This window comes from Grampus griseus, assembly GCF_964374135.1.
Source record: "Grampus griseus genome assembly, chromosome: 10".
NCBI lineage: Eukaryota > Metazoa > Chordata > Mammalia > Artiodactyla > Delphinidae > Grampus > Grampus griseus.
In genome coordinates, this window is record NC_139004.1 from 93,007,435 (window position 1) to 93,028,826 (window position 21,392).

The following is a 21,392-nucleotide window of genomic DNA, read 5'->3' on the forward strand; positions in this document are numbered from 1 at the left end:
CCAGTTTACTTGGGAACAGACATAACAGTTCAGGGAACAGAAATTATTTCAGATCTGAAGTCCTAGTAGGAAAAGCTGAAGGAAATAAGAATTGCACAGTTATAGGGAAAACCTTAGGTAATTATGGCTTTTGAAAAAGGCTTTAGAGACTTTCATTCCCTTTAAAATAGAGAGACTGAGAGCCATTCAAAATAGAATTGTCACAGATAAAGCAAGGCATATCAGCAATACTAGGACAGATTTTCCTTCCCATTCTGCTCAGTTAAAAGGTTTCTATATTGGTCCAGGTGAACCTTCTGTCTTCCAGTGAGCATTGAGTATCAGACTCTATCCAAGCTACTGATCACGTATGGTTTTTTGTTGTTGTTTTTTTTGGTTTTTTTAAGGGAAGGGTCGCTGCCAGAACAGCGGGCTGACTTTCTGATAGGGAGAGCTGACCCCGACCACGGGTTATTTGTCTTTATTTTTGCGGTACGCGGGCCCCTCACTGTTGCGGCCTCTCCCATTGCGGAGCACAGGCTCCGGACGCACAGGCTCAACGGCCATGGCTCACGGACCCAGCCGCTCTTCGGCATGTGGGATCCTCCCGGACCGAGGCACGAACCCGTGTCCCCTGCATCGGCGGGCGGACTCTCAACCACTGCGCCACCAGGGAAGCCCCTGATCACGTATGTTTTACACAGCATAAAATTCACTCGTATTCAGTGTATAATTCAATGATTTTTAGTAACTTTACCAAATGGTGCAACTATCGTCATCAGTCAGTTTAAGTATAGTTTCATCTCCCCTAAGAAGCCCCCTCATGCCCACTTACGGGTGATCTCTGTTCCCAGTCCTAGCCTCAGACAACCACTAATCTAGTTTCTGTCTAGAAATTTGCATTTTCTGGTTATTTCATGTTCATACAATATGTGCTCGCCTGTGTGTGGCTTCTTTCACTTAGCATCACGTTTCTGAGGTTCTGACACAGCCCGTGTCCGTAGTTTGTTCCTTTTTGGGGCTGAAAAGTATTCTGTCGCATGCACCGGCCACATTGTGTTCATACATTCGTCAGTTGATGGACAGCGGGTTGTTTCTAGTTGGGGACTATTATGAACAAAGCTTCTCTGAACACTCAGGTGGGATTCTTTCTGTGGATACATGTTTCCATTTCTCCTGAGTAGACACGTAGGAGTAGAACTGCTGGGCACATGGTAGTTTCATGTTTAACTTTTTGAAAAATTGCCAAACTATCTTCCAAAGTGGTGTGGCCGGTTTTTGAGACGAGGAAGATCATTTGCTCGGAACTGGTCTAAAACCCAGCTGCTACCTTCTACTCAACCAGAAGCACTAGCCTGCCCTTCAGTGAGCCTCAGTCTGGATTACAGCTGTGAGGATAATAAGGGTTAGGGACAGAACTGCTGGAGTCACCATGATAGCTTTCCCTGGGCGGAAAGACTTCTCCCTAGGGAGAGTTTCTAAGAAAAGTCATCACGGGCATGCAAAATTTAAAGGAACAGAAAATGATTCCCATATAAGGCAGCCTGTAGTAACTGTTTACTGGATCCAGAGTTTCTGTTTGGGATGACGAAGAATTCTGGAAACGGATAGTGGTGATGGTTGCAAAACATCACGAATATACTTAATGCTACTGAATTGCACACTTAAAAAATGGTTACGATGGTAAATTTTATGTTACGTATATTTTGCCACAATTTTTTAAAAAGCAAAGAACAGCATCTGGTCACATCATTCCTTTGCATAAATCCTTCATTGTCTTCCTACTACACTGAGAATAAAATTCAAATTCCTCACCAAGGCCTGTAACATCCTGCAGAATCTGGCTCCCGCCCGTCTTTCCACCTCTGCCATTCTTGGTCACTTTGGCCTCCTTTCTCCTTCTGGAACCTTGAGCCTTTCCTGCCTCTAGGCCTTTGCTTCTGCTGGTCCCTCCCTCCAAGGCGCTTCCCAGTTCTCCTGGTGGACGCGGCCTCATCCTTCAAGCCTCAACTCAAATTCACCTTCTCAGAGAGACCCTCCTTAGGTAGCCTCTTAGGTAGGTCTGTCTGTCTCTCTTCCTCCATGCTTTATTTCCTTCCTAGCATTTACCACAGGCAGTAATTCTCTTGTACTATTTTTTTGTCTACCTCCCCCAATGGAAGTAAGTTCCACGGTGGCGACTTCCTTCTCTGTTTTGCTTACCGGCTACCCCTAGCGCAAACATACTGCCTGGTACAGAGCAAGCCTTTGAAAAATATTTGTTGACTATGATAAATAAATAAAAAGAGCTCTCAAGTGTCAAGGAATGAGACTTAATTGCATTTTTAACTACGTTAAGCTTGCATTTAAACATTCATTTTGAAGTTGATTTTTTAATAAAAAATAATAGCTCTCACTGGCCTAGCTTCACACTAATGATTTTTACAAGACTCTTTCCCACATACAAGTGTGATATGGAAAAAAATAATCTGGGAAGATTTATTTGCCTTGTATAAATTATTGCTTTTTAAAAACCACTTATAAGAGTTAGACAAAAAAGATTAAGATATTTCTGAAGCTCCTTTACACACAAATTATATATTTTTAAAAAAGATCATAGAAAAAGGAATCACACACCCTTCTAATAAAACATTTTCCATAACTCCTTTGCTTAAAGTCAAAAGAATGAATACTAAATTCTAAAATTATAATGGGGAGTGGACAAAAAAATTCCCAAGAGAGATGGAAGAAAACTGAATTCACATATTAAAATTCTATAATATCTATGGAGGCTTCACTCTTGCATTCTGGCTACACGGTAAGTTTACTATTGTAACAAAAGCGACAAATTCAGAATTACTTACCCAATGGCAAGGCGCCTATTGGTCAAAACTGCAAAATGTAAGGAATCCACTCTAATTCCGATCCTCTATCCTCTGGGTATTCAGTGCCCTACCACTATGGCACCCTGCCTTCAAGTGTCATCTAAGGCAGCATTCCATCATCTTGTCCCAGTTAAAACCTACTTATTCTATGTCCAATCCTTCAAGCCAGCGCTATAGGCAGAAAACCCGATAAGGTAAACCATAACGATGTGGTAATGGAACCCAAAGCATTTATGTGCCACCACAGATTGTCCACTAACATATGTTAGCAGTGGCCTCTTAAAGACAAAGCCTTGATAAGAAGGCATGGCTGCATGGCTTCAGTAGCGAAATCCAGGGAGCACCAGAGGAGACAAAGGTTTTAGATGAAAAAGCAGAGCCTGCGGCACCCACAAAACTCGGAAAGGGGAGATGACCAGTAGGCTTTTGGATTTGTGAGTCTGAGTCTCAGGAGAGAGATTTGGGCTGGAAAAAAACAGACTTGGGAGCATCAGCCCATGAATGATCACTGGAACCAGGACAGCATGAGTACCTCAGATTGTCCAAGCAAAGTGTGTCCAGTTAGAGGAGAGAATCGCTCCTCTTGGCTTCTGCTGGTACCCTTTTGTCTGACTCTCTCCCAGAGCCTGCTGCCATGCCGGCCACCTCCATTCTTTCTCAATTCAGCAGCAAGAGTGGTCCTTTTGACGACTTGATTCTTTTCCTCAAAACTCCCCAAAGTCCACCCCCATCTCCCTGAGAAAAGAGCAAGTCTTGACAATGGCTTACAAGGACTACAGGATCTGGACCCCGTTGCTTCTCTGACCTCACATCCTAGGGTTCACTGCATCCCACCACCGGGGTCATTCTTCCTGTCTTCAGACACCCCAGGCTCGCTCCTTGCCTTAGGGTTTTTGCACTTCTGTGCTCTCTGCCCGGGATGCTTTTCACTTGTCCTCTTTTTTTTTTTTTAATTGGGGTATAGTTGTTTTACAATGCTGTGTTAGTTTCTACTGTACAGCAAAGTGCAGTTCCCTGTGCTATACAGCAGGTTCTCATTAGTTATCTATTTTATACATATTACTGTATATATGTCAATCCCAATCTCCCAATTCATCCCACCCCCTTTTCCCCCTTTGGTGTCCAAACATTTGTTCTCTATGTCTATGTCTCTATTTCTGCCTTGCAAACAGGTTCATCTGTACCATATTTCTAGATTCCACATATATGCATTAATATATGATATTTGTTTTTCTCTTTCTGGCTTACTTCACTCTGTATGACAGTCTCTAGTTCCATCCAGGTCTCTACAAATGATCCCATTTCGTTCCTTTTTATGGCTGAGTAATATTCCATTGTATATATGTACCACATCTTCTTTATCCATTCCTCTGTCTATGGGCATTTAGGTTGCTTCCATGACCTGGCTACTGTAAACAGTGCCACAATGAATAATGGGGTGCATGTGTCTTTTTGAGTTATGGCTTTCTCTGGGTATATGTCCAGTAGTGGGACTGCTGGGTCATATGGTAATTCTATTTTTAGTTTTTTAAGGAACCTCCATACTGTTCTCCATAGTGGCTGTATCAATTTATGTTCCCACCAACCATGCAAGAGGGTTCCCTTTTCTCCACACCCTCTCCAGCATTTAATGTTTGAAGATTTTTTGGTGATGGTCATTCTGACCAGTGTGAGGTGATACCTCATGTAGTTTTGATCAGGCTCCCTGACTTCAAACTATACTACAAAACTACAGTAATCAAGACAGTATGGTACTGGCACAAAAAAAGAAATATACATCAATGGAATAGGATAGAAAGTCCAGAGATAAACCCACGCACCTATGGTCAACTAATCTATGACAAAGGAGGCAAGAATACACAATAGAGAAAAGACAGTCTCTTCAATAAGTGGTGCTGGGAAAACTGGACAGCTACAGGTAAAAGAATGAAATTAGAACACTCCCTAACACCATACCCAAAAATAAACTCAAGGGGCTTCCCTGGTGGCACAGTGGTTAAGAATCCGCCTGTCAATGCAGGGGACATGGGTTCGAGCCCTGGTCCAGGAAGATCCCACATGCCGTGGAGCAACTAAGCCTGTATGCCACAACTACTGAGCCTGCACTCTAGAGCACATGAGCTACAACTACTGAGCCCACGTGCCGCAACTACTGAAGCCCACACAACTAGAGCCTGTGCTGTACAACAAGAGAAGCCACCGCAATGAGAAGCCCATGCACTGCAACCAACAGTAGCTCCCACTTGCTGCAACTAGAGAAAGCCCGTGCACAGCAAAGAAGACCCAACGCAGCCAAAAAAAAAAAAAAAAAAACTCAAAATGTATTAAAGACCTAAATGTGAGACCGGACTCTATAAAACTCTTATAGGAAAACATAGGAAGAATACTCTTTCACCTAAATCACAGCAAGATCTTTTTTGACCCACATTCTAGAGTAATGGAAATAAAAACAAAAATAAACAAATGGGACCTAATGAAACTTAAACGCTTTTGCACAGCAAAGGAAACCATAAACAAGACGAAAAGACAACCCTCAGAATGGGAGAAATTATTTGCAAACAAATCAACGGACATAGGATTAACCTCCAAAATATACAAACAGCCCATGCAGCTCAATATCAAAAACATGGAACAACCCAATACAAAAATGGGCAGAAGAGCTAAATAGACATTTCTCCAAAGAAGACATACAGATGGCCAAGAGGCACATGAAAAGATGCTCAACGTCATTAATTATTAGAGGGATGCTTTTCTAGATACCCACAGGTCAGTTCCTTTCCCTTTTTTAAGGCTTTGCTCCAATATCATAATCTCAGAAATGCCTATTCTGATCTATTCTTTCTTTAAATTCCCACCTCCCCCTACCCTATACTCCCTACCCCCCTGTTCTGTTTATTTTTTCTGAAACACTTATTAACGTCTAGTTTTGTAATGATTTATTTTATTATGTGTACACTTACAAATTTCTCCAAGTGCAGGGAGTTTTGTTTGTTTTGTTTGCTAATGTGTCCCAAGTACCTAGAATAATGCCTGGCATACAGTAGGCTCAATATATATTAGTTGACTGTCAAATGAAATCTAAGAGAGAATCCTGAGGACTTGAACATTAAATGTTAGGCAGAAGATCAGCACGCACCTCTCCCCTCCCACTCCCCGCAAAAGAAATTGACAAGAAATGTCCTGAAAGACAAAAGAAAATTAGGAGATTATGATTTAAATGAATAAAAGGGAGAAGATGTTTCAAGAACAAAGAGGTGGTCAAGAGTGTCAAATGCTGACCAAGAGTCACATGAGATGAAGACTGAAAGACATCTAGTGGATTTAGTAACATAGAATGTGTTCACCTTGGAGAGAGAAATTTCAGTGACATGTAGGTGAGACACATAGGAAAAATTTCAACAGAGCTTACTGAAAGTTAAGAGAAAAGAAAAGAAAAATTTAAACCATGAAATCATCAAGCTTATAAAATACAGATATTAGATTTTACAGTTTGTTTCAGTTGTTGATGTATAACAAACCATCGCAAAACTTAATGATTTAAGACGGCAACAATTAGATTATCACTCACGATGTGAGTTGGCTGGATTCAGCCAGGCGGTTCTTCTGCTTCACATGATGGCAGATGAGGTTGCAGTCATCTAAGGCAGCAGTCAGCAAACTTTGCTATAAAGGGCCAAATAGTAAATATTTTAGGCTTTGCGGATCATAAGGTCTCTGTCATGGCTATTCTACTCTGCCATTGTAGTGAGAAAGCAGTCATAGATAATATATAAACAAATGGGCATGGCTGTGTTCCAGTAAAACTTTATTTACAGAACCAGATGGCAAGCCACTTTTGGCTGAAAGCCATAGTTTTCTCACCCTTGATTTAGGGGCTGAGCTAGGGTGACACATCCAAGGCGGCTCACTGCTGCAGTGCCTTGTTACTCCTCAGTGTGGCTTCTGCATGTGGTTTGGGCTGTTACAGCACGGTGGCTGGTTCCAAGAATGAAAAGCGGACGTTGACAAGGCTTCTAAGGTTTAGCCCTGGAACTTTCACACCAGGAGGCATGGTTCACTGGAGGCTACCAAATGTAACAGACAACCACACAACTCGCAGAGTTTTGCTTATTAAAGCTGTGCTCCATTGTACATTCCATCTAGAGACCCTCACCTAAGGAAAAGACTCGGTGACTTGTAAAGCCATCCTTTCCATCATCAATCCTTTCAAGAGTTCTTTATTTTTTTTTGTACCATCAACTGAAAGACTGTATGACTTATTATTTTAAGACAGCCTGAGGAATTATTTCCTTTCCATTAGCCTGAGAAACTCTAGGTCTCCTGACACCCACCCTTGAAAATGCAATTTCCAACACACTGTACTTAAGCTATAAAGCACAACCCATTAAACTTAGATGATGAGCATGACACAAAAGGGGTATTAGTAGTAAGATGAAAACATCCATACTTAACTACTTGAAGATCTATCAGAGTGATGTTATTTTGCAAAAGTAAGTGAATTATAATCTATATGTTCTATATATTATATTCATATGTAATATATCATGTAACACATGCATATAGGAACATATAATCTATATGTTCTATATGTAATCATAAGTTATGTTATAATCTACATGAATAAATATTCATTTACTCTCTCATCAATTTAAAAATTATTTCTTGAACACTTATTAACTGTTAGATCTTTACTGCGTTGTGGTGATTACAGCCATCACCTTGTTCTTAACGCAGGCTGATAACCTATTAGGTAACCTTGAGCATACAGTAAAACAAAGACTGCATGAAATCAGATAATTTCCAGGGGACTGAAAAAAAAGGGAGGAATTTAATTATCATAAAATTTTTGAACCACAGGAGAACTGAGTGCATATACATAATTTTAGGTTGATATTCTAGTGAACCAATATGGTTTGATGTATCCAGACTACTTTAATCAAATACTGTCATTATATTGATAAGAAAATAATACTTGAATACCTACGAGAAGAACTGATTCTACCCTTTAAAACTATGACCAAAAATTACTAAACATGCTGTCAGGGATGTGTGGTTGTATGCCAGGGCAACAAGACACTACCAGGTGAACATATCTCATCTTCCCCGTGTCAATTTTAGTTTAATATTTTGGGAGAAAAAATTTTAACTGATGAGGACTTTATAATTCTTATCACAATACAGTGAAATGACAAAATATTTTAAAGTCCTTTACAGGTGAAAATTAAAACAATCTCGGTTAAAAAACAGTCAGGTGAAAGTGGAAATAAAAACCACAACAGGAGTATTTCTTAAAAAAATAAAGCACTATATATGAGAATTTTTGGCAGACATTAGAGCAGTGATCAAAGAGAAATTCATAACCTCAAATACTTATATCCATAAAGATAAAACAAGTGAATGACACCCCAGCTCAAAAAGCTAGAAAAAGTCAACCAAATAACTTAAGGAAAGCAGTAATACATATTAAAGTAGAAATTAAAATCCCAGAAAAATAAGAGAACTAATTAATAGATGAAAATGGTTCTTTGGAGGTGAGGGGCACACTGGCTAACGTAAAGAAAAAAAGCATAAATATAGAAAAAAGAAAAGTGAGAAATGTCTTAACATGAAGGAAATTTTAAAAATCATGGAAGACTACATTGCACAATCAATTGTTACACAAACAAATTTGAAAACTTAGATAAAATGAATAACTTTCTAGGAATACAATTTTAAAAAATTGACCCCAGTAGAAAGAAAATTCTTAAGCAGACATATTTCCATTAAAATTTTTAAGGACATTTTAAAGAACTACCCCATAAAAAAATCATCACACTCAGATAGTTTCAGAGAGGAATTCTACCTAATCTTGAAAATTGGAGTAATCGCAATGCTATGTGAATTATTTCATAGCATAGAAAACAGAAATGTTTAACTTTTGTATAAAGCAAGATTAACATTCCTACTTAAGCCTAATAAGTATAGCATATACACAAACTTAAAGATCAGTCTCACTAATATTGATACGAAAAAAAAAACACCTAAATAAAACATTAGCAAACAGGATCCAATAACATGATTGAGTGGAATTTATATGAGGAGTGCAAGAATGGTTCGATATTAAGAAATCCTTTAATGTAATTGACCATATTAATATAAGAAGGATATTTGTATGATTGTTTTCAATAAATGCTGAAAAGGCTTTTGATACAATTCAACACTCATTCCAATACTAAATAAAATAGGAAGATGGATATTTCCTTAACACAATAAAAAAATACCTAAGTCCAAAAGCCAGCTTTCTATTTAATTGGGAAACACTAGAGACATTCCCACTAAAGTCAGGTATATGGCAAGGATGCCAACTATCTCTACTACTACATGTTTAACACCATATGTGAGGTATCAGCCAATGCAATTAGACAGGAGGAAGCAATTTGAATTATAAAAATTGGAAACTGAGAAGTAAAACTACATTTGCAGATGACATGATATTATACTTGCAAAAGCCAAGTGGTCCAAAGATAAAACTAACTTAAACAAAAAAAGCAGTTCAATAATATAGCAGGATATAAAATTAACCTACAGAAAACAATAGGTACATATACACAAACAATGACCAGCTAAAAGGGGTAACAAAAACAAAACCCCATTTACAATAGCAACAACAACAAAGATAAAATATTTAGATATTAACAAGAAATGTGTAAAAGTTATAAGAAGAAATCCCATATGAGCATTCCTGAAACATGTAAAAGTATACTTCATGGAAAGACATTCCTTGCTTTTGGGAAGTATCACCCATCATAAATGTGTCACCTACCCCTAAATTGTAAATGTAATGCAATTCCAAAAAAAATACTAATAAGTTTTTGTTTCTGACACTGAACAAGTTGATTCTAAACTTCATCTATATGTATATTTTTTTATTGGGGTATAATTGCTTTACAATGGTGTGTTAGTTTCTGCTTTATAACAAAGTGAATCAGTTATACATATACATATGTTCCCGTATCTCTTCATATATATTTTTAAAAATAAAGTGCAAAAGAATAGGTAGAAAAATTGAAAAATAAAGGCAAGGAGGGAAGACTAGCTCTAATAGCATTGAAACATACTATAAAACCTCTATAATTAAAGCTGTGTGACATTGGAGCATAATATAGACAGACTAGCAGAAAAAATAGGAAGTCCAGAAACAGACCCAAGTATATATGGAAATTTAGCACTAGACTATATATTCAGGATAAATACCCAGAAGTGAGATTGATGGGGCAGAGAGGAAATATAGTTATTTTTAGATATTTAGATACTTTTAGATATTATTGCTTATTTTCTCATGGGCTCACCAACAGTGTGTCTTGTCAAGGTTTTGAATGTTTGCCACTTAGATAAATGAAAGTGGTATCTCAGTGCAGTTTTAATTTGCATCCTCTTATTATGAATGAAATTTAATCTTTTCATTTGTTCAAGAGCATTTTGCATATTTTTATAGCTTCCTTTTTTAATGAAGGAATTTACATACAGTAAAATGTACAGATATAAAGTGTTCAGTTCAATGAACTTTGACAATTGAATACATCTGCGTACACACCACTCAGAACAAGATCTAGAATGTTTCTATCACCCCAGAAAATCCCCTTGTGTTCCTTTCCAGCCAGCCCTCCCACCCGCTCCAGAGGCAACCACTTTCTGATTTCTATCACCATAGATTAGTTTTGCTTGTTCTTGGACTTTGTGTAAATGGAATATACATTATGTGTATCTATTTTGTATATGTGTCTGATTATTTTGCTAAACGTAATTTTTTTAACATCTTTATTGGAATATAATTGCTTTACCATGTTGTGTTAGTTTCTGCTGTAACATAATTTTTTTGATTCATCCATTAATCCATGTTGAGCATTAGTTCATTTCTGCTTATTACTGAGTACAATTCCATTCTATGCATATAACACAATGTTTGCAAAATTAAATTTTATCCTCCATATGGTTTCTCATTGCTGAGGAATGGAGTTGCAAATATGGAAAGGGAGAAGGATAGAATGAATCCTGGGCTGTTTGATTGGAATTGGAGCTATCAGTGTGAACTCACAGCTTTGAATATGTATAGACAGATGTAGAATATGTGTGGGTATATGTGTGTATGTGCATGTATATACATAGATGTATTCCCTGGCTCTGACAGCATGGAAGCAGTGTCATACCAATAGTAATGAGTACACCCACCACCTATGCCTTGGTTTCTAAATACCATCCTTCATGAAAAACAATCAGTGCCCTTTGGAGAAATGGCTGATTCCAGGGCTGAGGCAGAGAAAGTACAAGGTCAGTCTGGAATATCTTCTGCCAGACATTAAGAGCACTCTCAAAAACTGACGTAGCTATCTCAAAAGGACAGAGGAGGTGGTGTGAAGGAACTTTCTCTGGCCAAACTTCAGACAATGTGAGCATCAAAATGCATAAAAACAAGAAGAGATTATAACACATTAAATTTTTAAAAATCCACAAGTCCCTATTGTTACTAAAAATAAAAACTACATGTTGCATAGAGGGAAAGGTTTTTTAAAAGATAGAATAATACCAACTCAAAACTGTAAGAAGAAATGATAGAAATAGAAAAATCACCATTTTATAATCACCAGAGGAATAACTGATTCAGACAAAAATCACCGTAGTGTAGAAGGCTGCTGGAAAACAGGACATTTACGTGATCTCATATGAATTCCTTATTAATTATGCAGGGGAAATGTACTGTTATAATGGTGGACCCAGCAGGCACCACATTAACCAACTGATCAAAGTGAACACTGCCAATAACTGCACACACCGATATCACGTGTCCCTGAGGGGATGCACTGAGAAGTACATAGTATTCCATCCAAAAATGTTGAATCTCATCATAAGGAAAGAATCAGAGAGTTCCAATTTAAGGGACGTTTGGCAACTGGAGCTTGGGCTCCAAAAATATCAATGGCATGAAAGACAAAAAGAGGAGACTAAAGAAATAGGAAAACCAAATGCAATGTGTCATCCTTGACTGGATCCCAGAGCAGGGGAAGAAAAAAACAACAAACACTTTAAAGGACATTATTGAGATACTTGGGGAAATTTGAATATAAGCTGTATGTTAGATAATATTATTGCATCAATGTCAAATTTCTTGAGTATAATAATTAAACTGTGGTTACATAAGAGAATGTTTCTGTTCTTTGAAGGTCTAACCTTAAGTACTTAGGAATGAAGTGTCATTGTACCTGCAACTAACTCTTAACTAGTTTAGAGGGAAAAAAAGGGAAATATCTTTAGGTTCTTTTGTGTGTATCTTTCCATAGGTATGTGTGAAGAGAGAGAAATAAAGTGGATGTGGCGAAATGTTAACAACACATCTGATGAAAATGGGTGTTGATTGTACTATTTTCTTTTTAACTGTTCTGTAGGTTCAAAATAAACATTTGGGAAAAAACATTATTTTTAAACTAAATGGATTCAATACAAGTCACAAAATATTTTTCGTTTCAAACAGGAGACTTCCAAAAGATGTTTAGACTGACCATGCTTGCTTTGAGCTAAGACCCTAGACCCCCAGGAAATAAACACTACCTTCAAGGTCACTTCAAGGTGAACAGTCCTTCCATGGGGAGGTTCAAGGAGCTTGGTCGGGGGTGGGGGGGGGATAGGATGCATCCCTTTGGGGCTGGCTGGATGCCTCAGTTCATTAGAATAGGTCAAGGTCACTGCTGGGAGTGAACCTGTGTTTCATCTCCACAGCCGTCTCTTCCAGTTCTTCTGGCAGTAGCCACTATTCCTTCGAGGAACTGGGATTCGCACTCCACGTGCTTCTGTTGCAGATGCCAACCATGGGACCCTGTTCCCTAGCCAAAGGATCAATAAGTAATCCAAGACTGGCCAAAACAGATCCCAGCCTCGTGGCCACAGAGATTAGCCCAGGGAAGGGTATGTGACCTAAGCTGGGTCCATCAGGCTCCTATCCTGATATTTTGTTAATGGGTGCTCACCTTCCTCTGGGTTCCTTTGGACAGGATAATGAAAATCTGGAGCTGTCTGTTCCAGCAACAAAAAGAGTCGAGACCACCACGCTCAGCTGCTGTGCTGTGCTGCACAGTGAGGTGCTGGCTTTGCTTTGGCATCATCGTTCAACTCACTGCAGCTCCATGATTACTGTTCCCTCGTGGACCTTGTGACTGCTGGGTCACCTGGTCCTGATTTAGAGTTGTCTCACCTTACCCTCGGTTTTGTTTTCCACTGTTTCAGTTACCCTCGGTCAACCGCAGTCTGAAAATATTAAGTGGAAAATTCCCAAAGTAAACAATTCATAAGTTTGGGGGGGGGGCGTTGTTTCTTGCTTTGTTTTTGTTTTTGCTGCACCGTGTGGCTTGTGGGATCTTAGTTCTCTGACCAGGTATCGAACCCAGGCCACAGCAGTGAAAGCACCGAATCCTAACCACTGGACCGCCAGGGACTTCCCAACAATTCGTAAGTTTTCAATCACATGCCCTTCTGAGTAGCGTGATGAAATCTCACGCCATCTCGCCCCATCTCGCGATATCTCTCCCAGGACACGAGCCATCCCTTTGTCCAGCGTATCTTGCCTGTCAGCCACTTAGTAGGCCTCTCAGTTATCAGATCTACTGTTGAGGTATCACAGTGCTTGTGTTCAAGTGACCCTTATCTTCCTTAATAATGGCCCCAAAGCGCAGAAGTAATGATGCTGGCAATTCGGATAATGCCAAAGAGACGCCACAAAATTCTCCTTTAAGTGAAAAGGTGAAAGGTCCCCCACTTAATGAGGAAAGGAAGAGAAATCATCTGCTGAGGTTGCTAAGATCTACGGTAAGAATGACTCTTCTATCGGTGAAACTGTGAAGAAGGAAAAAGAAATTCATGCTAGTTTGGGTCTCAAACCTCAAACTGCAAAAGTTACAGCCACAGTGCATGATAAATGCTTAGTTAAGACGGAAAAGGCTTTAAATTTGTACAATAAGGTATTTTGAGAGAGAGAGAGAAACCACCTTCACACCATGTTTATTACAGTATATTGTTATAATTGTTCCATTTTTCGTTATTGTTGTTAATCTCTTACTGTGCCTAATTTATAAATTAAACTTTATCACATGTATGTATGTACAGGGAAAAAACAGTTTATATAGGGTTTGGTACCCATGTATCTGTGGTTTCAGGTATCCATTGGGAGTCATGGGATGTATCCCCTAAGGATAAGGGGGATTACTATACAGGCAGCATCTCATGCCACAGACTGAGCTCTATTTTATAGATCACGCGGCACATATGCATGTGGGCACACGTGAGCACACATACACACTCCTCTGCAAAACGCCTTCTTATTTGCCGAATCCCTACCCTCTCATAGGTCATTCATTCTTTCAATAAACATAGAAGACCAACCGTGAACAGACATGGAATGCAGCGCTGTGCGACGGCGGGGCCCAAACGCCACCCTGATTGCCAAGAACTCCCCCAAAAGGCTTATCAACACGGCTCTGTGGGGCCCACGCCTAGAGATTTTGGAGACACTCTGTGTGTATTTAACAAGTCACCCAATGCCTATTCCAGTCTAGAAAACACTGCAGGGGGATCCAGGGAAACCCAGGTGAACGCGGCTCAGAGCTTTTTCTCAGGGGGCATTAGGTTAGCGGGGACGAACGCAGCAGAAATCAGCGAGGCGTCCAAAGCGAACACTGCAGAGCGTCAGCGGAGGAATCTAAACTTAACCGGAAGCGACGTGCGGCGGGCTCTTGCTCATGGGTGCTCGCGGGGTCTCTCTTCTGGTTATCATGCCTGCTTTGTGTCTCAAAACAGTGCCTTCAGAGGGAGGACTCAGCCTGACTATTTCACAAGTTCACGTTGGCAATTGGGGAAATCAGGCCATTTAGGGAGCTGCTGCAGGTGCCTTGTGGTGGAGCTAGATGTGGGGTGACAGAGGAGTGTGAGTGTGCGGTGGGTGTGTTGTAGTGTGTGTGCATGTACAGCCTTACCTAGGGCTCTTGACCTGCATGCGTTCACAACAACCTTTCAAAACCATATGTTCTCAGCAAGGGGACAGTGCTGATGGGACCACATAAAGCTCTAGGTGAGCTTTTTGCCAAATCAGAGTGTGCCGCTTATGGTAACCTTCTGGATGAAAATCACAGTGTGTTGTAATCATAATAACTGTAGTTTATTGCCCAAATTGTTACATGCCAGGGAACATAATAGCTGCTTTTTGTAATTCTCATTTAATCCTCTCAAGAACCCTCTGAAATCAGTACTATTATCCTTACTCGACAGATGGGCAAATGAAACTTAGAAGCATTAGTACAACCTTTTGTTTGAGTTGTTGAAGTGTGTTTGTAAATGATCCTTAATAGATATTATAATCTAATGTATATCAATTAAGTTGCAAGATGTTTCCTCAACTATTACTTATTTGACAAATATTTATCGAGCACCCCTTATGTGCCTAGTTCCCTGCTAGATGTTATAGGAAAGATTGAAAAGTATCATAAATAGCTCTCTCCTTAGAAGCAGTTCATTTGGTCTGGAGGTAAAATCATAAAAGGATATTTTTGTGAGCTACTTTCTTTATCTGTGTTTCACTTTTACAGCAATAGTACTTGGACTTGTAGTTGTGTAGGTCTCTGCTCCTCCTTTGCCCCCTCGGGGTAAGGAAAACCATTTCACTCACCTTTGTATTCCTAGCACAAAGTAGGTGTCTTATCAATGTTGGTTGAATCAATGAACTGTTCGTCTGGGAGTTGGAAGGTATGAATGAACATTCTAACCCTTTCCTTATTCAGAGGCTGGAGGGTTTCGTGCAACTTGCAAATGAACCCAAAGCCAAAATAGAACACAGCTATTATTCAGCAAAAGAAGTTTTCAAAATAATGAGTATGTTCCATATGCAACCATTCTGAGGTACTTTTTAACCAACTTCCCTGAATGTCCCACGAGATGCTAACACATTTTTCTTAAAAAAGAAAATAATTCCACAGTCAAATACATCTGGGAAATGCAGGGCTCAGTAGGATTACAGGATTTCGTTTCTGCAGGAATACTCAGAGCCCATAATAGAGTACCGTGTACTGTGTATAAACCAAAAGATGCAGATGGGGAAATGAAGAATATACCATATATGATAAGCAATATTTTCCAAATTTCTTTGACAGTAGATTCTTTGGAGGAAGGGGTGAGGGGAGTAAAAAAAGAGTTAACTGCAGGGCTGGAAGTAGTGTGAAGTGAGTGAGACACCTAGGGCACAACATTCAAGATAGCCCCTACCTGTAATGTAAGTTGGTGCAGCCACTGTGCAAAACAATATGGAGGTTCCTCAGAAAACTAGAAATAGATTTACCATATGATTCAGCAATCCCACTCCTGGGCATATACCCGGACAAAACTATAATTCAAAAAGATACATGCACCCCTATGTTCGTAGCAGCACTATTCACAATAGCCAAGACATGGAAACAACCTAAATGCCCACTGGCAGATGAATGGATAAAGAAGATGTGGTACATATATACAGTGGAATACTAAGCCATAAAAAAAGAAAGAATGCCACTTGCAGCAATATGGATGCAACTAGAAATTATCATACTAAGTGAAGTAAGTCAGAAAGAGGAACACAAACACCATATGATATCGCTTATATGTGGAATCTAAAATATGGCACAAGGACTTCCTTGATGGTGCAGTGGTTAAGAATCCGCCTAACAATGCAGGGGACATGGGTTCGAGCCCTGGTCCAGGAAGATCCCACATGCTGTGGAGCAACCAAGCCCGTGAGCCACAACTACTGAGCCCGGTGCTACAACTACTGAAGCCCGCACGCCTAGAGCCCGTGCTCTGCAACAAGAGAAGCCGCCGCAATGAGAAGCCCGCGCACTGCAATGAAGAGCAGCCCCCGCTCACCGCAACGAGAGAAAGCTCGCGTGCAGCAACGAAGACCCAACTCAGCCAAAAATAAATAAATAAATTTATTTTAAAAAATAAAATAAAATATGGCACAAATGAACCTATCTATAAGATAGAAACAAACTCACAGACATAGAGAACAGACCTGTGGTTGCCAAGGGGGAGGAGAGGAGGGGGAGGGATGCACTGGGAGTTTGGGGTTAGGAGATACAAACTATTAGATTTAGAATGGGTAAACAACAAGGTCCTACTGTACAGCACAGGGAACTATACCCAATATCCTGGGAAAAACAATAATGGAAAAGAATTATTTAAAAAAAAGAACGTATATATGTGCATAACCGAGTCACTTTGCTGTACAGCAGAAATTAGCACAACATTGTAAATCAACTATACTTCAATTAAAAAAAAAAAAAAGAAAGCCCCCGCCTGTGCAAAACCACTTGCACAACCCAAGAGTGAGCACGTCCCTCAGTGTCACACCCTAGGTGCCTCACTGCCTCACCCAAGCCCCACAACAGAAACAATGCCCGATACGACCACTGAAAGAACTCTGCCATAAACACGATTAGGGAAATGTTCTCTGGCCACTCCTCATTTGCAGTATCTAGTCAGGGGTCATCATTTTAAAGATGACAAAAACATTTCTGGACCTTCTTCCACATGTTCTATAGTGATTCTGGCTCAGCTTAGGGGCTGTGGAGTCTTTTCCTGGCCCTGCCCAAGAGGCAGAGCCTTCTGTGGAGGGCTGGCCAAGGGCACCAGAACCCAGATGGTGTTCTGAGCAGAGCCAGGCTGCCCCTTTGAGCTGGTCCAGGGAAAGGAAGTCCAAATGGAACTGGTCTGTTCCACACACCGGAAATCACTGATTGCTCTGTTTCTTTCATTCTTGAAAACAGCAGACGAAGAGAAAGTCAATAAATGATTCCTTAATGACTAGGACAATGTTTGGGGCTCAATAAACAGAATGAATGAATGAGTGAATAAATGAATGTATGAACATATGAATCAGATAGAGGCCCCTGCCTTCTTTTTAGAGTCTCTCTTCTGAGCCACATGTTCTGCTTAGATCTTTGCTGTTTTCCATTTGTACACTCTCCTCAATGTCCCTCCCAGGGTAAAGCCCTGTTTGATCTTACAGCTAATGACTAAAGCTGGTTGGGGCAGAGAGCCTGAGAACAAATTGTTTGTTCAAGAAAGTGTGTACATTCTACAAACTCACTTTCCTTCCCTCTCCCATTTTCTTTCTTCCTGTTTCTTTTAACCCATGAAAACAATCATCTTGAAAGTTTCACAGTGGCATACACTCAGATGCACTTAGGATACTCGTGAATTCAATGTCACTATAACTCTTATACCCTCTTTTTGTTTTTTTTTTTTTTGGTTTAAGTAAAAAAAACTTCAGGGGAAACCCAATCCAAATAAATGTAGTAATATATATAGCTTTTCAAACGGCATGCTGAAATATCAGGTAACAAACAAAGTTTTGCTTGGTTATCAATCTAATTAGACTCTAATACAAGCAAGTGATAGGAGACAGTTCTACATCATAGTCCAGTTCATGGAAGAACTAAGAAGCAGAAAGTGCATATCTGTATAATTAAAACAGCTACTGCGTTTACTAAATATCTATATATTCCCTGGGCAGGAATTTGGGTTTCCTGAGAGGGTGCCATTAGGATTTTCACACTCCAGGTCGAGAAAACTGAAAGAACCCCTGTGCTTCTCAGGACCTAATTTGACTCATTGGTGTCAATGGTGGCTATGCCTGTGTTGTCACATGAAATGATCACTTTGTCTTGCCCCTCATAAATTTTCTAATATTCCTTCTCTTTTCAGTATTTGCATTTTATGAGATCAAACTCTTTTAAGTAACAGTACACATTTTCCCTCCGTGACTAAACATTTCATCTAGCACTTATGATGCTAGTAACATATTCAATACCTTCTGTAATCACGTGGTTGAATCACTGAGGAAACATGCAACATACCCAGCCCTTAAAAGTCACTAAACCTTACCCTCCAAACGGCAAACAGTGGAGATCAAAAGTTGTCCTTTTTTTTTTGGCGGTACACGGGCCTCTCACTGTCGTGGCCTCTCCCGTTGCGGAGCACAGGCTGCAGACGCACAGGCTCAGCGGCCATGGCTCACGGGCCCAGCCGCTCCGCGGCGTGTGGGATCTTCCCAGACCGGGCCACAAACCCGTGTCCCCTGCATCGGCAGGCGGACTCTCAACCACTGCACCACCAGGGAAGCCCAAAAAGTTGTCCATTTTATATGCTGCTCTTGCATTTTATCTTTGCATATTTTTCAGGGACCCTTTCACAGCAACACATAGAAGCAGAGAGAAAGGAAGCACCTTTCCCCGTGAGAAGAACCTTGGATTCTACTCCTGAACAATGGGTGGTATTGGGTGAAAGTATGAATTTACCAAAAGCCCATGAAGCAAATCTTTTCTACCTCTCAAAAATGTAGCTGGCGTAACATCAAGGCTGTGTACAAGGACCTCCTCGGGCTCTTGTGCCAAATGAGGAGGGAAATATGCCCTTTGAGTTTGAGTTGACTTGTTTATGGAAGGAGGCAAACAGCATGGGTTTTAATCCCACGTGCGCTGCTTTGCTGACTCAGTTCTGACGAGTCACATTGCACCTTAACTCATAAGGGTTGGTTTCCCATCCAAGAAGGGCAGTTTTTAATTGGTCACACCATTTTGCATGGCTGTTTATCCTCAAGTGATTTCAGTGTGGTATCAGATGTTCTAAGAATCTGGTATTAATACAATAACAAAAACCGCCTCAGGTGATTGACTTGGCTTAACTTGTCCCATGCTGGTGATGGCACTGCACATCTTGCGTCTTCCTAAATTACCACAGGTGTACGGTTTGGTTTCAAAGGGTATCCCTCTAGGCAAAGTGAATTGAGGAAGCCGAACTATCAAACAAAATTCTACAGCATTGTAGATGATTGAGTTTAACTCATAACAAATGCCAAGGTACCAAAAAACACCTAGGTATTACTATTAAATAAACTGCAGATAATCTGGCCCTTGGCTACCAATTCAACCTCTTCTCGTGTCACTCATCCTTTAGTTATGACCCTCGAATCACAATGGTCTTGTAACTGGTCCTAGAACATGGCAAGCCCCTTCCTATCTCAGGGCCTTTGCCCTTGCAGTCCCTTCTGTTGAATGCCCTTCTCCTGGCTAGTCTCCAATGGCTGGCTCCCTCTCATTCCTTAGGTCTCAGCCTAAACATTCCATCATCAGAAGGGCCAGTGGCCTCCTCATCTCTTGCCCCATTATTTTTCTAGGAGCCTCGTTCATTTCCTTCATGGCAGTCATCATATTCAGAAATTAATTGACTTTCTTTGTTTACTAATTTATAGTCTGTTTCCTCCCTCCAGGAACACAGAGATCATATTTGTATTTCCAGGACCAAACATAGGAAGGCGCTTGCTATGGGCTAAATTGTGTCCTTCCCAAATTCATATGTTGAAGCTGTAACCCCCACTGTGATGGTATTTGGAGGTGGGATTTTACAAGGTAATTAGTGTTTAGATGAGGTCATGAGGGTGGGGCCCTCATGATGGGATTAGTGCCCTTATATGAAGAGACACCAGAGAACTAACTCTCTCTCTCTTTCTCTTTCTCTCTCTGCCTTGTAAGGACACAGTAAGAAGGCACCTATCTGAAAGCCGGGAAGAGAGCTCATGCCGGGACCCAACCATGCTGGCTTCCTGATCTTGGCCTTCCAGCCTCCAGAACTGTGAGAAAATAAATTTCTCTTGTTTAAGTCACCCAATCTATAGTATTTTATTATGGCAGTCCAAGAAGACTAATACAACATTCAATAAATCTTTGCTGAATGAATGAATATATGATCTCCTGTATGTAATCAACGGTTAACTACATTTTATAATCTGAATGGTCCTGGAATGATTTTTTAAAGTGTCAGTTGGCCAGGGTTTCAGACTCTATTTTTTTAGTCCATTGTGATGTGGAGCTTTATTAAACACACGCCTACCTTTCTTTGCTACTCTTATCACAAATTCCTGTTACTGCTAAACTTTATTGAAAGATACATCCAGGCAAAGTCCATATGCACAGTTGGCTACCAGATCAGATGTTGTCACTAGCCAGGCTTATCCATCAAAGAGCTTTTATTTTATTTTATTAAAAAAAAATACTGGGCCATTGTTTGAATTGTTCAAAAGTTTCAGCACCATGTAGACAAAACCACAGAGCTCTGAACACCTCCATGGAACTGCATGATTCTTTGTGGGATGAATTTATACAGGTTTATTCTAAAAATTTCCATGACTTATCTTAGATTCTAAGGGAAGATAGTTTAAAAATGGGTCTACTTTTTTTCTAGTCGTCACAATCCTTATAAACATTCATTCACATTCCTCAGAATCATCAATTTATCTTTTAATATACTTTAAAATCTAAAACTTAAGATTTTATCTATTTATTTAAAAGAAAAGTCTAGTGGGTTATTCTGGACAACATCACTGTGCTGGGGAAGGGTGACATAGGTCAATGTTATCTTTTTCTGGGCAAGAAGCTCAGGACTCTGAAATTGTTTCCCTGCTTGCTGGTCCAAAGAGCAATCAAGAGTTTGTATAGAACACGC

The 21,392-nt window shown here is 40.1% G+C and overlaps 1 long non-coding RNA gene across 1 annotated transcript in view; it reads right to left on the reverse strand.

The window, feature by feature from the left end:
- The window catches only part of LOC309828080, a 104,102-nt gene extending 97,595 nt beyond the window's left edge, over positions 1–6,507 (reverse strand). The window contains exon 1 of the long non-coding RNA XR_014297290.1: positions 6,412–6,507. This is a non-coding gene — a long non-coding RNA (uncharacterized lncRNA). The remainder of the gene's footprint in view (positions 1–6,411) is intronic.
- Between the last annotated feature and the right edge of the window lie 14,885 nt (positions 6,508–21,392).